The sequence below is a fragment of the Heterodontus francisci genome, chromosome 27 (genome assembly GCF_036365525.1).
Source record: "Heterodontus francisci isolate sHetFra1 chromosome 27, sHetFra1.hap1, whole genome shotgun sequence".
Lineage (NCBI taxonomy): Eukaryota > Metazoa > Chordata > Chondrichthyes > Heterodontiformes > Heterodontidae > Heterodontus > Heterodontus francisci.
In genome coordinates this window covers 47,420,191-47,446,449 of record NC_090397.1, presented here as the reverse complement: position 1 = coordinate 47,446,449, position 26,259 = coordinate 47,420,191, and the positions used below count along the sequence as shown (strand labels likewise).

At 41.8% G+C, this 26,259-nt stretch overlaps 1 protein-coding gene across 3 annotated transcripts in view; it reads left to right on the top strand.

The window, feature by feature from the left end:
- Positions 1-26,259, top strand: part of LOC137384799 (plexin-B2-like) — a 258,477-nt gene that overhangs the window by 69,419 nt on the left and 162,799 nt on the right. For all 3 annotated transcript variants that reach the window (XM_068059289.1, XM_068059290.1, XM_068059291.1), the window contains exon 2: positions 9,178-9,288. The gene's annotated coding sequence lies outside the window, so the exon portion shown is untranslated. The remainder of the gene's footprint in view (positions 1-9,177; positions 9,289-26,259) is intronic.

The window sequence follows — 26,259 nt, the reverse complement described above, 5'->3', positions numbered from 1 at the left end:
GTTTGCGTTCCGCCAGGGCCACTCGGCTCCTGACCTCATTACAGCCTTGGTTCAAACATGGACAAAAGAGCAGAACTCAAGATGAGAGGTGAGAGTGACTGCCCTCGACATCAAAGCAGCATTTGACTGAGTATGGTATCAAGGAGCCCCAGCAAAACTGGAGTCAGTGGGAATTGGGGGAACACTCTCTCTGCTGTTTGGAGTCGTACCTAGCATAAAGGAAGATGGTTGTGGTTGTTGGAGGTCAATCATCTCGGCTTCAGGACACCACTGCAGGAGTTCCTCAGGGCAGTATCCTAAGCCCAATCATCTTCAGCTGACCTTCCTTCAATCAAAAGGTCAGAAGTGGGGATGTTCGCTGATTGCACAATGTTCAGCACCATTTGCGACTCCTCGGATACTGAAGCAGTCCGTGTAGAAATGCAGCAATATCCAGGTTTGGGCTCCTAAGTGGCAAATAACATTCGCGCCACACAAGTGCCAGGCAATGACCGTCTCCAACAAGAGAGAATCTAACCATCTCCCCTTGACATTCAATAGCATTATGATTGCTGAAGCACTCACGATCAACATCCTGGGGGTTACCATTGACCAGACGTTGAACTGGAGTAGCTATATAAATACAGTGGCTACAAGAGCAGGTCAGAGGCTAGGAATCCTGCAGCGTGTAACTCGCCTCCTGAATCCCCAAAGCTGTCCACCATCTACAAGGCACAAGTCAGGAGTGTGATGAAATACTCTCCAATTGCCTGGATGGGTGCAGCTCCAACAACGTTCAAGAAGCTCAACACCACCATCCAGGGCAAAGCTGCCTGCTTGATTGACACCCTATCCACAAACCTTCACTCCCTGCACCACCGACGCACAATGGCAGCAGTGTGTACCATCTACAAGATGCACTGCAGCAATGTACCAAGGTTCTTTTAGACAGCACCTTCCAAACCTGTGACCTCTACCACCTAGAAGGACAAGGGCAGCAGATGCATGGGAATACCACCACCTGCAAGTTCCCCTCCAAGCCACCTACCATCCTGACTTGGAACTCTATCGCCATTCCTTCACTGCTGGGTCAAAATCCTCGCGCTCCCTTCCTAACTGCACTGTGGGTATACCTACCCCACTTGGACTGCAGCGGTTCAGGAAGGCAGCTCACCACCACCTTCTCAAGGGCAATTAGGAATGGGCAATAAATGCTGGCCTGGCCAGCAATGCCCACATCCCAGGAACGAATAATTTAAAAAAAAAAGTGCACTTTTGCTGTGAGAGCAGGCTATGCTCCATATCAGGTGATTATCAAGTGGTGCTGTGCAGTGCTGTTTTTTGGCTTTGGTGCCTGCTGTCAAGCTACTGTTGCCACCGATTGTCAAGGTGATGTTGCCATTTCCCTCTGTTGGCTAGTGTCAACATGTGTGAAAATCAATATTTTAGGGCCTTTATGTCACACTTGCTAGTTTCCTTGAAGTGCAACGTTGAGTATTCAACTGGTTATCTGGCTCTGGCTACCTCCCACACAATATCCTTGGAAATGCATTTGTCTTCCATCCTACGAACGTGTCTGAGCCAGCAAAGTTGCCTTTTCTTGATGAGAGCTAGCATATTTGGGAGATTTGCTTTGAGAGGACTGTCATATTCATGATTTTGTCCTTCCACGAGATGCTGAGAGTCCGCTACAGACGCCAAAGATGAAAACCGCTGAGCTTCCTTTCTTGATGGCTATAAGTCATCTATGCTTCACAGCCATACAACAAGATGCTGAGAACACAGGCCGAATGGTCAGCTTGTTTTTCCGTGCATGTTTCACGAGTCGGCCAAAGTTGGTAGCTGCTTTCCCTATGCATGTGTCAAGTTCTGCATCAAGAGTCTGATTGACTATCACCTTGAACCCAAGGTAGCAGAATTTGCTCACCACTTCCAGGTGAGTGTTTAGCGTGACCGAGGGCAGAGATGTGACATGCTGTCCTGTAACTGCAGTTCTCTTGATGTTTATAGTAAGGGAGAACAGGTTACAGGCATGGGAGAGACAATCCATGAGTCTTTTGTAGCCGAGTTTCCGTGTGGGCAACAAGCACAGCAACATCAGCGTAGAGAAGTTCTCTGATCAAGCGTGCTGTATTTTTGTCTTTGCTTTCAATCTGGACAAATTGTAGAGCTTGCGTCTGACCTAGTATGCAGGTAAACTGTTGCCCTATCGGCAGGGAAGGCAAACGTCAGGAGCGTGGAGAAAAAAAAAACAAACTGAGTTGGGGCTAGGACACAGCCCTGTTACACTCCATCCTTCACCTGGAAACTGTCAGAAGTGGAGCTGTCAAACTGTACAGTACTGTGCATGTTGTCATGAAAAGAATGGATGAGACGAAGGAGCTTTGGTTGACTGCCAATTTTCTCCGAAATCTTGCAGAGTCCTGCTCTGCTGACAATGTTAAGTGCTTTTGTGAGATGTACAAAAGCAAGGTAGAAAGGTATGTCCTGTTCTCATTCCCCATACTTCTGTTGTAGCTGGCGTCTGGAGGACATCATGTCCATTGTAGATCTGCTAGCAGGGAAACTGCAGTGTACTCCTGGATACACCTAGTCTGCAAGTTGTTGGTCTTTTCAGCATGAACCTAGCAAAGGCCTTCCTGGTGATGCTGGGGAGTGAGAAACCCCTGTAATTGTTATAGTCTCCTCTGTTGTCTTTCTTTTTGTTTAATGTGATGATTTTTGCATTGTGTGTGTGTCCTGTGGAACAGATCCTGCTCTCCAACGGAGAAGGAGGAGATCATGAAGATGCAGCAGTAGATGGAGGGGGCGAAGAGTGGTTCCGTGCTTAAGCAACTTGGCTGGAATTCCATCCTTGCTGGGTGCCTTTCTTGTTGAGGAACCAATGGCCTTTTCAAGCTCGAGTGTTGAGGGTTCTGTGTTGTGTTGGACTGCTTTCTCCTTTAGATTTGTTTTGTAACTGTAAACAACAAATTAAATGTGCACATATATAATTATAACAATGCAGGATCAGGTCTTAATTGAAACACCATACTCACGATTCCCATGAGTGCCACTATACAGTGACTCATTCACAATTATGTACCATTTTTATCTTTGATCACTATATTCCCTTCATTCCACCAATAAATCGTGGTAAAGACAAGATGCACAAGTGACAGCAGAATGACAAACGTGGTTTCAGTAAATTTCACTTAGCACTTCCCACGCTCTTCCAATCATCATGTTACCATGGTTATATTGCCTTCATATCTCTTCCAATCATTCTCCAGAAACCAAATCTGAGCTGCATATTTCAGACCATCAGACACGCCTGGGAGACTTCAGCATATTCTATTACACCCACCCCACCCCCAGTGCCCGCCCTAACTGTGGAGCTACGTTTGCCTTTAAATTGCCTAGACATTACATAGCTTACAATCCCATGCTCAGCAGAAAGCTGATTTAACTCATGTGCTGATACCACATACTGCCCTGGAGATTAATGTACTCCAGTAATATGGCCCGTCATTCCCACACCTAGCACAAAGGAAGATGGTTATGGTTGTTGGAGGCCAATCATCTTAAGCCCAGGACATTCCTGATGGAGCCTTGGTACAGTGTCCTAGGCCCAACAACTTCAGCTGCTTCATTAATAGCTTTCCCTCCATCATAAGGTTAGAAGTGGGGATGTTCACTGATTATTGTACTGTATTCAGTTCCATTTGGAACTCCTCCGATTATGAAGCAGTTGTGCCCGCACGCAGCAAGACCTGGACAACTTTCAGGCTTGTGCTGGTAAGTGGCTCATCACCACCTTCTCCAGGGCAGTTGGGGCTGGGCAATGAATGCTGGCCTTGCCAGCGAACCCTGCAACTCGAGAACAATTTTATTTAAAAAAAGGGTGTTCCTCAACTAGAGGATGGGCAGTTTAATGTTGGTTGTCACCTGGTGCTTAGTTTGGAGCGGCAGCAGAAGTCTGGATGCAGGGTGTATAACCAACCTCTTCTCCAGACATAATGTGAGTCATGGAAAGAGAAAGGAGGGATTATAAAATTAACTTTTTTTTTGATGAATAAAACAAATTTGTGCTTTTTCATTAATAGAATCACTTTAATTCTTGTATTTTCTATCTTTAAAATCTGAAAATAGGGAACACTAAATTTTCAATCCAATTGGTAACTTCATAAGTACTTGATTGTAGGAAATTATCACACATCTGTTGGAGATTAATTTTTCCATATTCTTTTGATTACAACAAGGTTGTTTGGACCTCAAGCTGAATTTGACCCGAGTCCAGAAATTACAAATATGGTACAAATCAAGACCGCTTATTGCAGCATTCTATTAACAAAAGCATACACCTTGTTAACTTTAATTTCTGCAGATGATGAGGACCTGAACACGATAAGTCGTGTGCCATTTTAATTTGCAATTTAGTCTTGACTTTCTACGGAAATAAGGAAATGGATTCTTCATGGGATCCTTCATTGCCTACACACTAATCTGTGGTGGCAATACCCATGTCCTTGACTCAACTTTGAGAAGTGTGTATTTTCAGTAACTGCAAGTATGTATAAACTTTTTGTGCAATTTTAATTTGAATCCTAACCTCAATGAATAATGAATTGGTCAGAATGCCTGAAAACACTTAAAGGCGAGGTCAAGGAAAAGGGTTTAAGGGAGGAGTTCAAGTGTGAATGATGTTTGGAGAAATGTGGAATGCTGTAACCCAGCAGTTAACTCGGTATAATTTTGCAAAAGTATAAGAAATATAAATTTGAAGCCAAAAAAGGACTCTGCCAATGAACCAAGAAAGGAGATTACAGATGCCTTGCTGTAGACACCAAGTCTACCAACGCCCTGCAAAGGAAGACTGAACTGTTTTGATGTTATAGTTATACTGCTAGTGAATTAAAGTCCTTGTATTTATCCATCATGGACTTCAAATGCAAGTATACAATTGCTACCTGTTAAACTACCTTATAAACTTAAGGATGCCAAGCACATACTGTAACAGGGAAATTCACCTGCTATGATACTCTGTTGGGTTAAATCCAGCTAACACAGAGCTACTGAAATCTTTATATGAAGTTGAAGCCAACCAAAAGCGTATTGCTGAGTTGCACATACTTCAGGAGCACTTGCTGTATGTGTTCAGACTGGAAACCTGGCAGCTCTATCTGCACATGCAGTCAGTGTCTGGTCAAATTCGGAGTCTAAATTAATATCCAATACAATCTACAGATATCTGGACATTCCAAAGTAATAAGAATGATGGGATTTATTTTTTGGGATTTATGCAGCACTGGCCATTCAGGGTATGCCAGGGCTTCCTCTTTTAAGTCCTACTTGATCTGGTTTTGTGTTAGGTAAGGTTGAAGCCATCTGTGCTAAGGAATAAATAGTCTTCTGTTTCAGAATGAGACACCATAACTTGAATTTCTAAAGAGCATCCTGTATTTTTTTTCTTCCTCCTTTTCATTTCTCATTCTTGTGACCTCTCTTGAACTGTCAATTTGTGCCAAAGTATGGGCATTTTCTGTTGAAGTAAGTTGAGACTAGACAAACTCATTCCATCCAAGCTGCTCACAGCTGGCACAATGAAGACTTTGAAACCAACATTCCGGGATGAAACCGAGGCCCCAAAGATGACAAGACTGCTGATCCGTTCAACTATCCAGAGTCCCTACAGTAAAGATCTGTAACTCTTGCATGGATAAGCAAGCTGATTGAGTAGTGGAAGTGTTTGTATTGCAAAGAAGCTTCTGACTTTGTGCATTAATACTTTGTCCAAACATAATCAATTCTCCCAACACTACACAGTAGATAGATAAGCTTTTTTGTGTGCACCCTGGAGAGGCCTGATCAATCAACCTGTGAATAAAAAGCAGTTGATTTGTATGTCAAAATTATACGGTTCTGGATTTCATATTATAAAAAGGATATAGAGGCATTGTAGAAGGTTCAAAAAAGATTTGCAAGGATGATCCCAGAACTGAGAATATGTACTTATGAAAGTTTTAACAGGCTGGGATTCTTTTCTCTAGGAAAAAGAAAGCTGAGGGGTGGCCTGATCGGGGTCTTTCAGATTATGAAAAGGTTTGATAGGGTAGAAGTGGAGACGGTATTTACATTTCTGGTGGAGACAAAAACTAGAGGCCGTAAATACAAGATAGTCATGAATAAATCCAGTAGGGAATTCAGGAGAAATTCTTTATCCGGAGAGTGGTAAGAATGTGGAACTCATCATAAATAGTAGTAAAGGCGTATAGCATTTAAGGGGAACCTGGATAAACCCAGGAAGGAGAAAGGAATAGGAGGGTATGCTGATGGGGTTGGATGAAGAGGGATGAGAGGAAGCTCATATGGAGCATAAACACCAGCACATCCCACTTGGTCTGAATGACCTGTTTCTGTGCTGTACATTCCATACAAGATCTCTGGTTAAAGCATTTTGTTTCCCTTTACTCCTCCCTATTTATTTTTGTTTTCCTTCTGGAACTTGGTGCTTTGGTATTAAAAATGTTATGGTGTTATACTGTCTTGTTTAATTTGTCAATGATGAGGGGCATGGACAGGGTGGATAGGGAGCAGCTGTTCCACTTAGTTGAAGGGTCAGTTATGAGGGGTCACAAGCTTAAGGTGAGGGGTGGGAGGTTTAAGGGGGATTTGAGGAAGAACCTTTTTACCCAGAGGGTGGTGACGGTCTGGAATGCCCTGCCTGGGAGGGTGGTAGAGGCGGATTGCCTCACATCCTTTAAAAAGTACCTGGATGAGCACTTGGCACGTCGTAACATTCAAGGCTATGGGCCAAGTGCTGGCAAATAGGATTAGGTAGACAAGTCAGGTGTTTTAATGCATCGGTGCGACTCGATGGGCCAAAGGGCCTCTTCTGCACTGTATTATTCTGTGATTCTGATTTGTAGAACTAGAAATTCTATATTTGCATATGAAAATTGTATATGATATCAGTGTACTTGGTACTTCTGGTAGTACAGAATTGTTAACATGAACTACCATTTTATAACACATTGGAATCTCCAATTTTAAACAGAAATTTGTACGTGTGGTATTTCTGGCCTGTGTTTTTGGTCAGTGATGGGTGTGAGTGCTACATTCAAGCATTACTGTCTTCAGGTAAAATCAGCTGATCCAAGTGTGGAATTTCTGTACACGCCCATTTGATCAAAATCTTGACTACAGCATAAAGCCTTCCCAATATTTTTATAAATCTTATTCCTCATTTTATTTTAGTCAGCCCTATGCTAACTTGCAACTCTAAGACATCTGTTTTGTGTTGATCGTATTCCTTGATTTTATATATTGTGTAATTTTTGGCTATTGTTATTGACTTTGTTTATAGAAATTATTATCCAAGGATGCCTTTACATTTTCAGTTTTTGCAATTGTGTTTTTGTTCCTCATTGTGTCCTTTTCTGGGGTTTTAATCCTGTAAAGCACAATACATCAAAGACCTGCTAAAAGAAGCTCTCGGCAATTGTTCTTTGTCGAATTAGCAGTTTCTGATGTGCTGCTCAATGGGGAGACCTTAATGATAGTAAGCTGACAGCGTTTACCTGGCCACTTGGAGATTACTTGTTTACTTTCATAAGCCAACAGGTACTTGGATGTACATATGGTGTTGCTTGATGAAATAAGTACACTGAACGCCCTTGTTGTGGCCAGCATTGCTGGGCAAAAGGCACTTCAGAAAAACAAAACAATGCGGATGCTCGAAATCAGAAATAAAAACAGAAAATGCTTGAAATACTCAGCAGGTCTGGGCAGCATCTGTGGAGAGTGAAAGAGTTAATTTCTGCTTGTTAACCTGTTGTCAGAACTGGAAAAAGTTAGAAATGTAATAGATTTGAAGTAGCTCAAATGGGGGAGGGTGGAAAGAACAAAAAGGAAGGTCTGCGATAGGACACAAGATGGGAGACATTAAATGGCAAAAGAGTTGGTGGGGCAGAGCCAAAGGGAGTAGCAATGGGACAAGTAAAGAAATAAAAGATGTGTCCAGAGGAGGTGTCAATGGCAGAATTTTTTTTAAAAAGCTGCTATCCAAAAGCAAAAACAAGAGAAAAGTAAGATTAAGGTTGAAACATGCAAAGGAAAGCAATCAAAATGGTGGCAGGGATTACGGTCTGAGATTGTTGAACTCATTGAGTCTAGAAGGCTGTAAAGTGCCTAATCGAAAGATGAGGTACTATTCCTCAAGCTTGCATTGAGCTTCATTGGAACACTGCAGTCAGCTGAAAGCAGAGATGTCAGCGTGAGAGCAAGGTGGAGAATTAAAATGGCAGGCCACTGGAAGCTCAGGCTCATTCTTGCAGACTGACCGGAGGTGTTCCGCAAAGAGGTCACCCAATCTGTGTTTCGTCAACAAGGTGGGGAAGTGTGGTTATTCACTTGGTTGTAAGAATAGAAGAGCAGAATATTTTTTAAAAAGTGTGAAACCTGTAAATGTTGATGTTCAGAGAGACTTTGGGTGTGCTCGTTCAAGGAACACCAAGTTAGCGTGCAGGTACAGCAAACAATTAGAAAGGCAAATGGCATGTTGGCCTTTATTGCAAGGGAATTGGAGTACAATAATAAAGAAGTCTTGGTCCAATTGTACAGGACTTTGGTGAGACGACACCTGGAGTACTGTGTGCAGTTTTGGTCTCCATATTTAAGCAAGGATATACTTACATTGGAGGCTGTACAGTGAGGGTTCACTAGATTGGCCTCTGGGATGAGGGGGTTGTCCTATGATAGGCTGAGTAAATTGGGCCTATACTCTTTGGAGTTTAGGAGAATGAGAGGTGATCTCGTTGAAAATAACAAGATTCTGGGGCTTGACATTATACCCCAAAAGCTCTGATTCACTGATGCCTTTACTGTTGGTTGCAGCAGATGCTGTGTATATACTGTGAATATATTTATTTGTTTCTCCGTCAGTAATGAAATGATAAATTTTACAGCACCATGTGTTGCCATTGTGTTCTCCGAACGCATGGCGTTGCAGCCCTTCCCATGTAGGTGAATGATTATTTGAGAATTTCATCTCAGGACTGTATGTGACAAAGTAATCTGAGAATAAGTTTCTGTTTTGATTTAACCTTCTAACTGTTGGGGGTGGTGGGAGGGGTGGGGCGAGGTGAGGGAAACTTCAGATGTATACACAAAATTATACTTCAGATTTTAACTGGTGCATTATTTTGTTTTTTTTTCTAGGTGGGCTTTGACCAAGATGGTCATATAACATCACTGATCTCTGCTAACTGCAGAACAGGTTGGCAAGACAACAAGCTCCGTATCAGGACATTGAGGCTATTTTTTTTTGAGGTATGAGGGATATATTGTCATGAAGTTATCTAATTTACACAGTCACACTAATGCGTTGTACTGCTTAGGATTCACAAGGAGTTGAGCGATTGTGTTCGTATAGGTGGAGTTGGAAGCAGAAAGTCATTTTATTTATTTTTATTTATTTATTTATTTATTTAGAGATACAGCACTGAAACAGGCCCTTCGGCCCACCGAGTCTGTGCCGACCAACAACCACCCATTTATACTAACCCTACAGTAATCCCACATTCCCTACCACCTCCCTACACGAGGGGCAATTTACAACAGCCAATTTACCTATCACCTGCAAGTCTTTTGGATGTGGGAGGAAACCGGAGCACCCGGCTAAAACCCACGCAGACACAGGGAGAACTTGCAAACTCCGCACAGGCAGTACCCAGAGTCGAACCCGGGTCCCTGGAGCTGTGAGGCTGTAGTGCTAACCACTGCGCCACTGTGCCGCTGGAGATTGAAGTGCCTTTGCATTAGTTATTAATTCCTGCTGTTCTACGTATTAAAAATAATGCACAATACCACATCATTCATATTTATTTATTCATTCATTCATGTTTTTGAATATTAGTTAAATGACCCCTTCAAAATATTCTGTCTCAAAATGTCACTATCTCCTGCCACACAAGAGGCACAGTAGAAGCTACTCACATCAAAGCAATATTGAATAATAAACATTTCTTATTTGAAGCAACAACAGTTGTGGATTTTTCAGTCTTCTGTTCATATTTGTGAGTTGGGTGCTTGCTATAATGAACAACAGTGTAAGACTCTTAAAAAGGGGGTCTCACTTCCCTCTAAGGTCCTGACCCCGTACTGAGTATCAATTGCTCGAAACAGACTTTGGATACAATTTCCGCTTTATGTGGAACACCTTTATTAACTCAACAAGAAATAGTATATACTTACAACATCAGTTGCTTAGTAGACCCGCGTACAGGGTTCATGCCCGGTGGTCAGGTCCACTGAACGACTTTTCCCGCATGGCTTCCTTTGATTGACCAAGTTACACCACTCTGCAGCAACCATGTCCTTGTGAGCTGTGGCTTCATACCCCTTTCTGACCCTGACCCCTTGACATATAAGGTAATGTTCTGAATTGGGTTATCCGATTGGGTTTCAGTGCCTTATCAATCCCACCTGCATGTGGTCATAGCCTGCTTTTAGCAGGTGGAGTTGTTAGGTGCATACCAACCATGGATGTGATATCTGCATCTTAATAAGGCAAGAAGGAAACCATTCACATTTCAAAAGGCCATTTTCCATGAGTGTGGCTGCAGACTGTGTTGTGTGTGTGTGTGTGTGTGTGTGTACAATGTCTTCTATTTTGCAAAAGTCCAATATGAACCCCACCGATGATTTCTTTGGTCACAATTCTTCTCCCTTCGTCCCAATGTCCTTCACCTCCATGTTTTTACCACCTAGTGAGGTCCACACTGGTTGAGCACTACCTAGAACTGTACTCTAGGGAGAATGTTGTCACTGAGACTGCCCTCAATGCAGCCCAGCCTCTGCCAGTCATGGATGAGCTGGACATACAGCCAACAAAATCGGAACTCAGTGATGCCATTGATTCTCTAGCCAGCAGAAAAGCCCCTGGGAAGGACAGCATTACCCCTGAAATAATCAAGAGTGCCAAGCCTGCTATACTCTCAGCACTACATGAACTGCTATGCCTGTGCTGGGACGAGGGAGCAGTACCTCAGGTCATGCGCGATGCCAATATCATCACCCTCTATAAAAACAAAGGTGACCGCGGTGACTGCAACAACTACCATGGAATCTCCCTGCTCAGCATAGTGGGGAAAGTCTTTGCTTGAGTTGCTCTAAACAGGCTCCAGAAGCTGGCCGAGCGCGTCTACCCTGAGGCACAGTGTGGCTTTCGTGCAGAGAGATCGACCGTTGACATGCTGTTCTCCCTTCGTCAGATACAGGAGAAATGCCGCGAACAACAGATGCCCCTCTACGTTGCTTTCATTGATCTCACCAAAGCATTTGACCTCGTCAGCAGACGTGGTCTCTTCAGACTACTAGAAAAGATCAGATGTCCACGAAAGCTACTAAGTATCATCACCTCATTCCATGACAATATGAAAGGCACAATTCAACATGGTGGCTCCTCATCAGACCCCTTTCCTATCCTGAGTGGCGTGAAACAGGGCTGTGTTCTTGCACCCACACTTTTTGGGATTTTCTTCTCCCTGCTGCTTTCACATGCGTTCAAGTCCTCTGAAGAAGGAATTTTCCTCCACACAAGATCAGGGGGAAGGTTGTTCAACCTTGCCTGTCTAAGAGCGAAGTCCAAAGTACAGAAAGTCCTCATCAGGGAACTCCTCTTTGCTGACGATGCTGCTTTAACATCTCACACTGAAGAGTGCCTGCAGAGTCTCATCGACAGGTTTGCGGCTGCCTGCAATGAATTTGGCCTAACCATCAGCCTCAAGAAAACGAACATCATGGGGCAGGATGTCAGAAATGCTCCATCCATCAATATTGGCGACCACGCTCTGGAAGTGGTTCAAGAGTTCACCTATCTAGGCTCAACTATCACCAGTAACCTGTCTCTCGATGCAGAAATCAACAAGCGCATGGGAAAGGCTTCCACTGTGGGGAAAATGGCGCACTGACACGGAACACAAAAGTCCGAGTGTATCAAGCCTGTGTCCTCAGTACCTTGCTCTATGGCAGCGAGGCCTGGACGACGTATGTCAGCCAAGAGCGATGTCTCCATTCATTCCATCTTCGCTGCCTCTGGAGAATACTTGGCATCAGGTGGCAGGACCGTATCTCCAACACAGAAGTCCTCGAGGTGGCCAACATCCCCAGCATATACACCCTACTGAGCCAGCGGCGCTTGAGATGGCTTGGCCATGTGAGCCGCATGGAAGATGGCAGGATCCCCAAAGACACCTTGTACAGCGAGCTCGCCACTGGCATCAGACCCACCGGCCGTCCATGTCTCCGCTTTAAAGACGTCTGCAAACGCAACATGAAGTCCTGTGACATTGATCACAAGTCGTGGGAGTCAGTTGCCAGCGATCGCCAGAGCTGGCAGGCAGCCATAAAGGTGGGGCTAAAGTGTGGCGAGTCGAAGAGACTTAGCAGTTGGCAGGAAAAAAGACAGAGGCGCAAGGGGAGAGCCAACTGTGTAACAGCCCCGACAAACAAATTTTTCTGCAGCACTTGTGGAAGAGCCTGTCACTCTAGAATTGGCCTTTATAGCCACTCCAGGCGCTGCCCCACACACCACTGACCACCTCCAGGCACTTACCCATTGTCTCTCGAGATAAGGAGGCCAAAAAAGAGATGAGGTCCACACTACAACTGGTTACATTTTACTCATGAACAGAAAAGCAGCAGATAATAACAAATGCCTCACAGCAAAACAAAAATACAAGAGATATCCAAATGCCTTACAAAAGCCAAATCTGTTGGATTATCTCTTGCATGTACAAATGAAGCCTTGCCACCATTTGTCTTAATTTTAGGATTGGCTCCACTGCTGTTCTGGGTACGGTATTCTTCCTGATTGGAGGTTTTCCTGCTATACAGTGATATCAGAACAGCTTTTCCACAGTAGACTACAATGAAAGAAGTTGTCATGTAGTGGAAGGTGTTTGTTTTGACAGTGGGTAGGAAAAATATTTAATGAGTAAGCAACTGCATATCATTCAAGCATGAAATATTTTCTGAACCATACTTACAAATGTTAGTATTATATTATGTTTCCTTACACCTTTTGTGGGTTTATTAGGATGTGGAAAACGTTAAAGGACACTGGTGCAGATGGATTGCAAAGTGACTTGTACTTTGTAAATCCATTGTTAGGGCTGATATTTTATTATGGGAAAATGTTCACATAGTGGTTGATTCATTGTAGACACATTCTAGCTTTTGCGTCTCAATTGCAGGTGCTGAGGGCAGAGTTTTGTTTATATCTTGGTAGCAGGATTGTCCGTACTTGTGAAGTCATATCTGGCCCTTTTGATTGGATCTTTGTTTCTCAATAGTACCACAAATTTCCAGACCCCTGCTTTATTGTGAGGCTGTACCATTCAGTGCCACTTTATTGTGGATCTTGAACTTGGTTTGTCACTTTACAGTTCTTTTTTGTTCGAACAGGACTGACTACTGACCTGCACATTAAACATTAGCTGGAGGAAGATTTTCCCAGCCTGATCCTCTGTTCATACTAGTCTTTTATGTTTCAAGATGTGAATTTTTGGTACTGGCTCAACATCATTACATAGCTCTACCACATTGAAATAACTTGCATGATACTGTGCAAAGGCAGTAAGCTGAAGAAGTCGACTTGATTTTCCATTTGGAAGTGCTGTCTGTTATCTGCTATGAAACTGACTTTAATGTTTCCAGTCCTGAGTCAATAACTGGACGTGGGCTACTTTTAAGCATATGTTGAGATTGCTTTGTATTTTTGACAGTATTGAGGAAAGCTGTATTCCCAAATAATAGCAATATGAATCTCTTTCATAGGAATGTAATGTGTTACACAAATAAAAGCTGATGAAATAAAAGGCCCCATTGCAATACACTGATTCAAGTGCATGATCAAACCTTTAACTACTGAGAGGAATGGATGATGTAGGTGTAAACAGGTTTATTAACCTCAGATAGTCAGTACAGAGCTACATTAACAGAGCGAAAGCAACATTTTAAAAAAGCTGAGTATCGTTTAGGTGAGTCTATCCAGCTAAAGTAGTTAATTAGGGAAGTAAAGGATTAGGTGTACAAATAGAGATGGAACATGATCCTGAGCTACTGTGACCATGGAATTGTCCCATCCAGCATTTATAATGTAGAATATCTGATTAGAAAGGTAGTTTAGCTTGATAGTCTTCTTCAAAATGACAGGGAGGGAGGGGGAAGAGAAAGTAACTTTGCAGACTATTTCTTCAGGAGATGAACTAGCTTGAGAGATCCATGGCAGAGCAGACTGTGATCTGTGAAAGGAGCTGGCTTGACGGAATCATTTGGTATTTTCATATTCTGTGCTTTGTTCTTGGGGACACTAATAGTTTGTACAGTCTGGGTTAGAATCAAATAAGTTGGTCAGTTGTAGCTTTCATTTACAAAATAACCTTGCTGGATTTTTATTTAAAAGTGATGAGGCCTAAATATTCTGCAGAAATGATTTGGCTGTTGGGGTGCATTTATACTGCAACTTGAGCATTGCTGCAAAGCAGTTAAAGGCTCTGTATTTAGTTTTCAATGTGACCCATTGGAAGAGGCAGTTGTGTACCATTTGGGTGAATAACTCCAGTATGGTGTCTCATCTGATTTACAAATTATTCAGTGGTTCAATTAGGCCAGTTGGAAACCTTCAAAGCTTTTATTCAAAAGTACTGGGATTGCAGATAGTCCAGTCCATGCTTTTGATTTATCTTTAAATGCTAGGAACATAGGTATGCAGAGTAATAAAAGCAAAATACTGCAGATGCTGGAAATCTGAAATAAGAACAAGAAATGCTGGAAATACTCAGCAGGTCTGGCAGCATCTGTGGAGAGAGAAGCAGAGTTAACATTTCAAGTCAGTGACCCTTCAGACTGACAAATATTAGAAATGTAAAAGATTTTAAGCAAGTAAAGCAGTGGGTGGGGCAAGAGATAACAAAAGAGAAGGTATTGATAGGACAAGGTCACAATAACTGACCAGCAGGTCATGGAACAAAGGCAAACAGTATGTTAATGGTGTACTGTAAGACAAAGCGTTAGTACAGAGAGGGTGTGAATAGATTGTAAAGCACAAAGCACTCCAAGCACAAACACTAAATTTTTTTTAAAAAACAGAAACCGTGGGTAGGCACAGTAAAAACAAACTAAACACACTAAAAAAACTAAAATAAAATGACCAAATGAAAAACAAAAGAAAAAAAAGAAAAAGTAACTAAACATAAAAAGGGGGGCCCGTCATGCTCTGAAATGATTGAATTCAAACGTTCAGTCTGGCAGGCTGTAGTGTGCCTATTCCATAAATGAGATGCTGTTCCTCGAGCTTGCATTGATGTTCGCTGGAACACTGCAGCAATCCCAGGACAGAACATGAGAACAGGGCGGGGTGGGGGGTGGGGAGGGGGTGGTGTTGAAATTGCCAGGAACCAAAAGCTTGGGGTCATGCTCACGGACTGAGCGGAGGTGTTCCGCAGAGTATTCTCTCTTGGATTTGGCCATCCCAATCGCTGTATCAATCAGGTGCTGTAGCCACAAATTGATACTAGCTGCTGAGCTGAGATCAATAGCTGCAGTATAACAGCCCTGAGTGAAACCTAATTCATAACACTAACCTCCGACAACATGACCTGTCCCTATTGAAACCAAACAGCAACTAACGACCTTTCTAATGAGAACTTGTGACAGTCCATGGCTGTGGTGAAATACTCAGAAGTGCAGGCTTAATTTTATTGGAAAAATGACTTGATAATATGAAGCAGCCTAGATTGGAATGTAGGAATTCTTGAGTAAAGCCATATGTTTTCTCTCTAAAAGTATCAGATTCTTTACAAGTTTAACAAAGTGAATTCGGTGAGGAGAAGAGAGAAAAAAGCCATATGGGTGTTTTCTATCCAAATGTCACTATTGCATGAAGGCATCTGCTGGCAGTGTTCTATATAGCTGCAACAGATTTTGACACAAAATGTGGCACAAAATCTGACACTTTGGGAGGTGGGTGGGGTGCGGGGGTGATTGCAGCATTTGATCTGTCTCAAGTTCTGGGATAATACTGGAGTGTACTACATAAATTGGAAGCCTGTATCCTATCATTTAAGATGCCTTGTCCTGCATTTTTGAGGTGGCATCTTTTTTAAATAGAACGAGCAGAGATCCTATGGCATTGCTCATGGCACGTAGAAGGTTGCATTGTTGGATTGGAAGGGAGGGGCACAGGAGCACTTGGATGAGCTGGGATTTGGAGAATTTGGGGGAGACAGGTTGTAGAAGTGGCAGCTGTGCAGCTTGGGGTTTGTTGAGGCAGTGAGGAGTTCATGGAATGGGAACACAGAAGAGTTGAGGTGCAGGGGCTTTATTTGACAAGAGTTTAAAAAAAAAAATTAAAACCTTTCTTCCAAACTCTGGAATTCAATTCTGGAGTAGTTGCCAAAATGAAATATGTAGGAGGGGGGGAATGCAGGAGAGACAGCTCCAATAGATGCAGTACAGTATAATTCAACAGCTGCAACATTTTTACAGAACTCTTGCTTTTAAAAATATGTTCACATTGGATTAGAAAGATCCAACATGAAAACATTGCACCCTTGTATTGCTCCAGTCTGTGTTCTTGAGTTTTGACTACACATCCAGGCAATTGATTGCTGCTGCTATTTGCAATTCAGCTAGGAGCAGCAAGGGGAAAGTCCAGGCCTCGAAGAGGAAGCTGGAACGAGTGGAAGCTAAGGTTGGATATGGGATCCGGTAGCAGACATTGGGCCCAGGGGTGGAAGGAGCAGGGAGCAAAGTACAAAAATGCGTTGCCTGAGTTTTGTTATCTATATTGCAGACAATCAGCATTATTCAAATTGCACTTATTAAATTCATTTCAGAATGGGAATCTTTGGTTCTGTTACTTTCCATGTGTGAGATACATTGGAAGTCTATGTTACTGGCAAAAATGAGCATCTGTCTATATAATCCAAAGTTATATAGAGCGAGGACTGGGTCTCTATAGTATAATTCTTACATACTTGAAACTGGAACAAATAGAAATAGACTTTTATGTAAAAACAAACCCAGAGAGGAAAATAATATAGCTTTGTAGTGTAATTTTGAAACATTTTCTCAAGATTTTACTGGTACAATATGAAGCAGTGTAGTTCTCTTTGAAATCAGTTTTTTGTACTTTTAAATGCAAATAAACTGACTTGGATTACTTTATAGTCTATTTCATACTGTCTGTTTCTCTTCCTGTCTCTTTTATATCGTTTACACAATGATGTGCTGCTAATTGAGATCATAGAAATTTAGCTTTTCTTAACTCCATGTGTGAGTAGATAGATTATACGTGTGTGAGTAGACAGATTATTCATACACGTACACTGACATTGCATTCTGATAGCCAGGCAGTATTTTCAAAGACTAATTGTGCAATGGTAAAAGTGGAAAAATTCATTCTGCTTTATTCAGATTGTGCCAATTGTTTTGTATTAGAGCACCTTTTATTGGTAGGATTTTTTTTTAAAGTAATAGAGGTCAGTCATATGTTTAAAATACTTGATGCTGGAGATATAGTCGGTGAAAGGAACAAACACGTTTGGCTGCAACAAGCTATGTTTCACACGTCTATACAGAGAGTGATAACCATCAAAAAGGAACTCATTAAATTAAAATAATTTTCCAAACATAATTGCCTTACGTTCCAGAGGTTGCATGCTGAAGTCAAGGGTTGCATTTCTCTTTGAGTTAGATATGCTTCTCACAGGCATCATTATTCCAGAATGGAATATTTGGTGTAGACCATGCATCTCATTTTGATTGGATTGAATATCTCAGAATGAGAAAAGGAAACTTTGGCTTCATTGGTTTCTGCACTGGCAATAATGTAGAGACTTTTAACAGGTTTATAGTAACAGACCATTGCACATTTGCTATGCATATTGTACATGTTCAGCAATTGTGAACTTATCCAGTCCTGAGTTCACAAGTGCAGGCAAAAGAACAGTTAATCAGGAGCATTGCCAACTCTAAGGAAAAGTGTTTTTGTTGTTGTTGAAAACACCATCAACTACCTGTAAAAGTGAATATCTGTATTGTGTCCAATGATTAGCATTGAACATCTCCTTTATTCCATATTTCAACCTGATGCCAGTTTCCAAATCATCCCCAACCAGTCCTTGTGCACACAAACAAAAGCAAAATACTGCAGATGCTGGCAATCTGAAATAAAAACAGAAAATGCTGGAAATACTCAGCAGCATCTGTGGAGAGAGAAGCAGAGTTAACATTTCAAGTCTTTGATCTTTTCATCAGAACTCAGTGAACCCATGTGCATATATCTTCATTTGTGTCTCTTGAAAGAAAGGAGCACCTAGCTGTAACTCTTTACCTCGTGGATAATGCACTCTCCAGAAAGGACCCAGTTTGTTTCCTGCTCCATCCTGGGTTAGTTGATCTCGGCTGAGGCAGTAATTGAGGTGCTAAATTTGGCTTTGGTGCCCACAGGTCAGTGGGAGGAGATTTGGTCAGAATTTCAGTTCTTTATCATTATCTATTGATTGTTATGGTATAAATGTGTCTGGATTTGAGGTTTGCTTCACATTGGGCTCAATTGTCAAAAGTCTGTCTTGCATTATACATGAAGAATGGCGTTAGGTTAAGGTATCATTTTGTTGATAATGCCTACTGGAGATGGAGCAATAAAAATACAGTATTGGTTAAAGTAGCCATATGACTAAATTATCTAATAGTTAAACTTTGAAGTGCATAGTTTTGACTCTGGAGAGTCTCAGGAGAACTAATTATGCAAATAATGTATCTCTTGAGACCCCAAAGTGGTTTGAAATATGAGAGAACAGGAAGGGAAAGTATAAATGTAACCATATACAATATATGGGTATTAAACTGTGTTTTTATTGGATGGCTTATTGGCCTACCATATCTATTAACTAGCCCATTCCGAAGGCAGGGTGATGACCATTATGTATCATTTTCTTTTTTTGGAACCCACTTAATTACCAGGTCTGATCATGAGTACGTAATGAGCTGCATGCAGCTGTGGAACTGCAGGTTGCAGACCCCTGATCTAATCCAGTTGGTATGTTACATCGAGAAAGATCATGCCTATCCCATTAAGAATAATTGTACTACAGAGGTGCAATGGGACACTCTGCTTTGTTTGCCAAGCTTGCATATATTGTGCTTTTCTGTGGGTTTCTGGTGTTGATTGGAATGAAGCAATGAGAAAATAAATACTTTGTGCATTGGAACTTGCCCACCAGTGGCACCTGTTGGAAAATGTTAAAGTTCCTTGCTGCCAGCAGAAACTTGAGGGGGAGGTGGAAATGAAATGACAAACCAGATACTTACAATCTTTTTAAAGTTTCTACCTGGTGTGAGAGCTTTCTACTAGATCTGTAATGCCTCCATTGTGCTTGACCTAGTTTAGTACCATCTTTGGCTATTATCCCATGCAATAGAGATTGAAAGATCAAGATCGAGGGAGATGGCGAGGAAAAGTGAGCTCCGCTCATACATGCTCATTGCCTTGGTGTGTCATAATTTAATGTCCTTCCTAAAAGAGGAACCTGTTTTCTTGCAAACTGTATGCTCCAACTAGTTTCATTGACTCCCAGTATTGTAAACACAATCTCCCTCAAATTGAGCGAGACTTCATAGATCTGCATTTGGAGATGCTGACTAACTATTAACCTGCACCTGGTAAATATTGAAACTGCTGCAGGACCAATAATTTTGTATCGCAACTACATTGAATTCAAGCTGGTGTTTAAGGGACAATTTTATGAAGCAAATAAAAATGCAACCAACAAAAGTTGAATTGGTCAAGAAGGAAGGGATTAATTCAGATGCCATGCCATTCCATTCCAGTCTCCTAAACAAAATATTGCACCCTGCAATGTAAACATCTGCTTTCATAACAAATGCAAAGCCAGCCTGGGGAGGGGAAGATATTTTAAGAACTGACACATAACTTCTCATCATACACTCTGACTGTATTCCAAAATGGCCCCTGTTGATTCATCTCATTAATGCATCTAGAAAGTCTAAACTGTCATCTTTTTTTAAAAAGAAGTTTTTACATATTTATGGAACTTCCTATTTTAAAACAAAACTAACCTACATCTATCTGAATTCTTTTTTAAAAAATAATGTTGATCGTGCTTTATCAGTGTGCATGTGTAAACACTATTTGTAAAGTGAACTGGCCCATTTTTTTTGTTAAAAGTATTGTTTCATTTTTATTTGGGTGAACTTTTGCCAACCAACCATCTGAGTCTTTGGATAAACAGAACCATTGCAATCTCTTCCTGTCTGTCTTGTCTTCGCCAAGTATTGACTAATCAGGGACTTATTTTAAGTCATTCTGTGGTGGTTTGGGTCTATTTCAATGTTAACAGGAAGGATCTTCTTGGCTGCTTATATGCATTAGTATAAAGCTTCAAAATTTAGAAATGCATTTTTAACATGCAGTAAAACTCTTCAGTCTTGACACCATGCTGTGGAATATTAATGTACGAAGGCTTAACATGCTCATCTGAATTCCTCGCAACCACAGCATTTACCCATGTAAAATTAATGGGTTAGTGGCTCAATTAAAGTAGCAGGGAGAGCAATTTCAGATGAGCATGTTAAGTATTAAAGCTTGTGGGGAGCATAAACAAAGGCATAGTTTCTGTGCTGCAAATTCAATGCAATTCTCTCTGAATTTTGACACTCGGTCCTAAAATTACAATCATTACAAAATGTTTGTTCAAATATTTTTAATAATTATTTCTAACGAGGCAGGAGTGTTTAGAACTGTAGTTCTTTAGCTTCAGTGTCATCAATGTTGAGTTTAGTGATTTTTTTTTTAAATTTTGTGAAGGCTGATAAAGCGGAATGGAAATTTTTTTCGTGTTGGGCACCCATTGTCATTAGTGAGCACTTCTAGAACTGCACAGTAAAGCTCCCTGAACTCTGCTCAACAATGTGCCTAAGACCCAATCTCAGAAGAAACACCTACTTTCCATACTAGAGTGACAGGTTTTTTTTTCTGACCCACGATTCTGTGGCCTCTGTGAATACGGTTGTTGGTGAATGCTGCATTAGGCAGTTTGTGTTGTGAGATCATGCCTGGTAAGAACAGAGCAGACTCTCTTTATTTATGTAAGACCTTTAGCTTTTGAATGCTAATCAACCTTCTGTTTTATTACTGTGCTGTCGTACCTTATTGGCATTATCTCTTTATCACTGAAGAAAATTCCAGTTTTTAACTTTATGCTTCCATATAAAGGTTCTTGAGCAGTGGTGCTTGTTACAGTATGTAACCTTTTATTATCTTCAGAAGCAGGATTATATTTTTTGGTTCCTTTTCTACTTTTCTGGTGTTCCATACTTGGCCTAGCATTTGCAGTGCACCAACTGTTACAAGCACATAAGGATCCACAGTTTTCTCCAATGTGATGAGGTGCTAAGACTGCACTTGCTGTGCAACATGTCTCCTAGTTTCAGTGACTAGTTCGATAACTTTTAGAAAGCAGGGATCTGTTAAAGTGGAACATTGGTTATTACCCCTAGCCCTGCCCCATTTCCATTAGTATGAACTCGTTTCTATGTGAGTCTCTCAAGATTGCTTTCAGCAGACAACCATCTGAATTGAAGATGTTTTGCTTTTTCCTCCTATAGTTCATGTATTGATCTTTTCTACTGCTCTCCCAGTACACTCCCTCCTTTCATCCCCACCCCCCTTCCTCCTTCACCGGTAATAGACAGGAGTGGAGCACCTCTTTTTTCCATGTTCGTTATGGCAGTGATTTCAGCGTACAGAGACTGAGATTGTCGCAAATGGTAACAGTATGGTGTGGGGGGGACTGGTCCATTAGCTCAAGTAGGAGCAAGTTCCAGCAATGAATGTCAACTGGGAAGGAATTGAATGGTGTTAAACGTGGAAATAAATTGCCTTGAAGGAGGAGATTGACAGAAATGAAGGCGAAGTGGATATGGTTCTCTCTCTGCTAGGTCTGGAAGGGGTAATCTGTGATCTTGAAAAATACATGTTGAGATTACTTTTGGTAAGTGATAATCTGGTTGTTCTTTTTCTTTAGATAAATTTTTAAATCTTAAAAAGAAAAACAATCATAAAATACAAACTGGCTTAAAATTAACCAGAATATCCTGGACCATTCTAGAAATGAATTTTGTACCTTTTAACGTTTGGATTTCCCCTTTCAGGCTTTAATTTACTTAAGTATTTTCCTTTCCAGTACAAATGAAAGACTGTCGTTTGACAGCTGAAGTAAAAAGCCCATGTAACTACTTATTTTTGCACAATTTATGCTCATGATCAGAGTTATTCTTGAGGCATCAGCTTTTTAGGGCTGTCAATGTTTTGAAGCTATTGGTCAGCTTTTGCTAGTTTTTTTTTTAGGTTGCTATGTATGCAGAATTTATAGAGGGCTGCCCTACTCCAAACCAGTTACTTCAATCAAAGCATGTGCTGAAGACTAAACTCTGCAGTGCTATGAGTACAGTTCTGACAGAGTCTATATCTGAAACATTTCCCATCTTTACACTACAGATGTACAGAGACTTGTGTATTTCAAGCACTTTCTCTTTTCATACCTTGAATACAGACTTTCAGACAATGGCTGCAAACTTACTTCCATCAGCCACTGTACTGGAATTACCAAATGATTCCTGCCGTGTAGCTCATAGAAGTAAGCTTGCAGCTATTTTAGGTCACAATTGCACTACTTAAATTGTCAGATGAATGTGCTCCACTCCCCTTAAAGGCCTCAAGGAAAAGTTTTGCAATGTCAAGTTGATTAAAATGTCAAAACAGTTATCTGTAGTATTCTTTAGCATAACTAAGAAAAACTTGGGCCGATTAATTTACTTAAATTCTGCCTGCCAATTTGAACATTTTATATTTCTTGAAGAAAGCTACTGGAAAGAAGCCAACACTAATTGCTGCTGCAGAAACCTTTGCCAGAAGAATTATTTTGCCTTTTTTCACCCCTCCCCCTATTTTCCCTGAAAAGCATATGGGCTCTATTGTTGATTTTGAACTTCAAAGTTTGCAATTGCAGCAGCTCTATTTGGAAGGTTAAAGCAAACAGCAACTGGTAGAGGATATATAAATTCTTTACAGTTCGACATAGGCTTAATCCCAAACTCAACCAAGTATTGGAGAGAAGGAAAATCTGGATGGTAGTCAACTTGTACTGCTGTTGTACACCTCTTGGTAGCTTGTCCAAAGGTAGCCGAAGCCTGGGAATAGATTAGATGCACACCTCCTTGGTTTGGAAGCAGTGCATGGTAGACAAAAGCTGAGGACTAAACATAGTGTACAATTGCATGCCATAGGGAAACGAAAAATTCAGGGAAAAAAATCAATGTGCAAATTGGGACGATTATTTTTAAAAGTACATTTTTTAAACAAATGACATGGCATGAAGGCTTGCAAGTAGAACATAGTGGGATTTGGAAGGGCTACATAGTAAATTCCAGACCAGTAAATGCTACAGCTCCATACCTTCACCACTGACTCCATCCTGATTCTCAACCAACTACTAAGATTCCAGACTTAGCGAAGACTGACTTCAATGGGATAAGACAGAGACTGCCCACAGTAAACTGGGCAAGTTTATTAATGGATAAAACAACAGAAGATCAGTGGGATATTTTCAAAAAAGAATTTGTGATACAGAATCAGTTTATATCCCTAAGGGGCAAGCACTCTACTTGCTGAAAAAAAAAAGACATGGGTGACTAAAGAGGTAAGAGACAACATAAAAGAAAAAGCATCCAAAAATGCAATAAATTGCACAAATCCTGGTAAATGGTGGGGGGGAGGGGGAAGACAAAGAACAGCAAAGGGTGACAAAACCAATAATAAGAACTACAAAAAGGATGCATGAAAAGAAACTTGCAAAGGATATCAAAATGAGCACCCACAATTTTCACACGTATTCGGAAAAAAGAGTGTGGCCAGGAACAATGTGGGCCCATCTGGACGCCAAGGGTTAAATTACAAGGAGAGATTACACAAGCTAGGGTTATATTCGCTGGAATTTAGAAGGTTAGGGTGATTTGATTAAAATTTTCAAGATATTAAGGGGAACATATAGGGTAGATAGAAACTATTCCCGCTCTTCTGCAAATGGCAATTGGTGCTAGGTCCATTGTTAATCAATGCATTTTTTTTTAGCCAAGGACAGTCAGGTATATGGGGCAACAGCGGGTGTATGGAGTTAGGTCATACATTAGCCATGATCTCATTGAATGGTGGAATAGGCTCAAGGAGCTAAGTGGCCTGGGCCTGTTCCTATGCTCCTACGCGATGATGTATGGGGTGTTTGGGAGAGAACAGGAATTAACTTTATAGAAATTGCTGAACCCTTTGAAGGGACGCAGGAAGTATTTGCAGGTTTTTCCTTTTGGTTGCTAACAATTTCCAGCCTTGTTTAGTAAAATATTTAGAAGCTGTGGGATCCCTGGTTAAAATAAGCTCTTGCCTCAGTGATAAATGATTATTTAAGTAGTAAATTACCTGTAGAGGTTGTGGGAAATCTAGTTCTCTTGTTTATGCTCTCTTTTGAGGAAGTGTTTTGGTAAATGCTTGTGTGAAAATCTAAATCAGGGGACACAATCACTGACCAACACAAGCAAATGGACCGCTGGGTTGAGCACTACCTAGAACTGTACTCCAGGGAGAATGTTGTCGCTGAGACCGCCCTCAATGCAGCCCAGCCTCTGCCAGTCATGGATGAGCTGGGCGTACAGCCAACAAAATCGGAACTCAGTAATGCTATTGATTCTCTAGCCAGTGGAAAAGCCCCTGGGAAGGACGGCATTACCCCTGAAATAATCAAGAGTGCTAAGCCTGCCGTACTCTCAGCACTCTACGAATTGCTTTGCCTGTGCTGGGATGAGGGAGCAGTACCACAGGACATGCGCGATGCCAATATCATCACCCTCTGTAAAAACAAAGGTGACCGCGGTGACTGCAACAACTACCGTGGAATCTCCCTGCTCAGCATAGTGGGGAAAGTCTTCGCTTGAGTTGCTTTAAACAGGCTCCAGAAGCTGACCGAGCGTGTCTACCCTGAGGCACAGTGTGGCTTTCGAGCAGAGAGATCGACCATTGACATGCTGTTCTCCCTTCGTCAGATACAGGAGAAATGCTGCGAACAACGGATGCCCCTCTACGTTGCTTTCATTGATCTCACCAAAGCCTTTGACCTCATCAGCAGACGTGGTCTCTTCAGACTACTAGAAAAGATCGGATGTCCACCAAAGCTACTAAGTATCATCACCTCATTCCATGACAATATGAAAGGCACAATTCAGCATTGCGGCGTCTCATCAGACCCCTTTCCTATCCTGAGTGGCGTGAAACAGGGCTGTGTTCTTGCACCTACACTGTTTGGGATTTTCTTCTCCCTGCTGCTCTCACATGGGTTCAAGTCTTCAGAAGAAGGAATTTTCCTCGACGCAAGATCAGGTGGCAAGTTGTTCAACCTTGCCCGTCTAAGAGCGAAGACCAAAGTACAGAAAGTCCTCATCAGGGAACTTCTCTTTGCTGACGATGCTACATTAGCATCTCGCACTGAAGAGTGTCTGCAGAATCTCATCGACAGGTTTGCGGCTGCCTGCAACGAATTTGGCCTAACCATCAGCCTCAAGAAAACGAACATCATGGGACAGGACGTCAGAAATGCTCCATCCATCAATATCGGCGACCACGCTCTGGAAGTGGTTCAAGAGTTCACCTACCTAGGCTCAACTATCACCAGTAACCTGTCTCTCAATGCAGAAATCAACAAGCACGTGGGAAAGGCTTCCACTGTGGGGAAAATGGCACACTGACACGGAACACAAAAGTCCTTGTGTATCAAGCCTGTGTCCTCAGTACCTTGCTCACGGCAGCGAGGCTTGGACAACGTATGTCAGCCAAGAGCGACGTCTCAATTCATTCCATTTTCGCTGCCTCCGGAGAATCCTTGGCATCAGGTGGCAGGACCGTATCTCCAACACAGAAGTCTTCGAGGCAGCCAACATCCCCAGCTTATACACCCTACTGAGTCAGCGGCGCTTAAGATGGCTTGGCCATGTGAGCCGCATGGAAGATGGCAGGATCCCCAAAGACACATTGTACAGCGAGCTCGCCACTGGTATCAGACCCACCGGCCGTCCATATCTCTGCTTTAAAGACGTCTGCAAACGCGACATGAAGTCCTGTGACATTGATCACAAGTCATGGGAGTCAGTTGCCAGCGATCGCCAGAG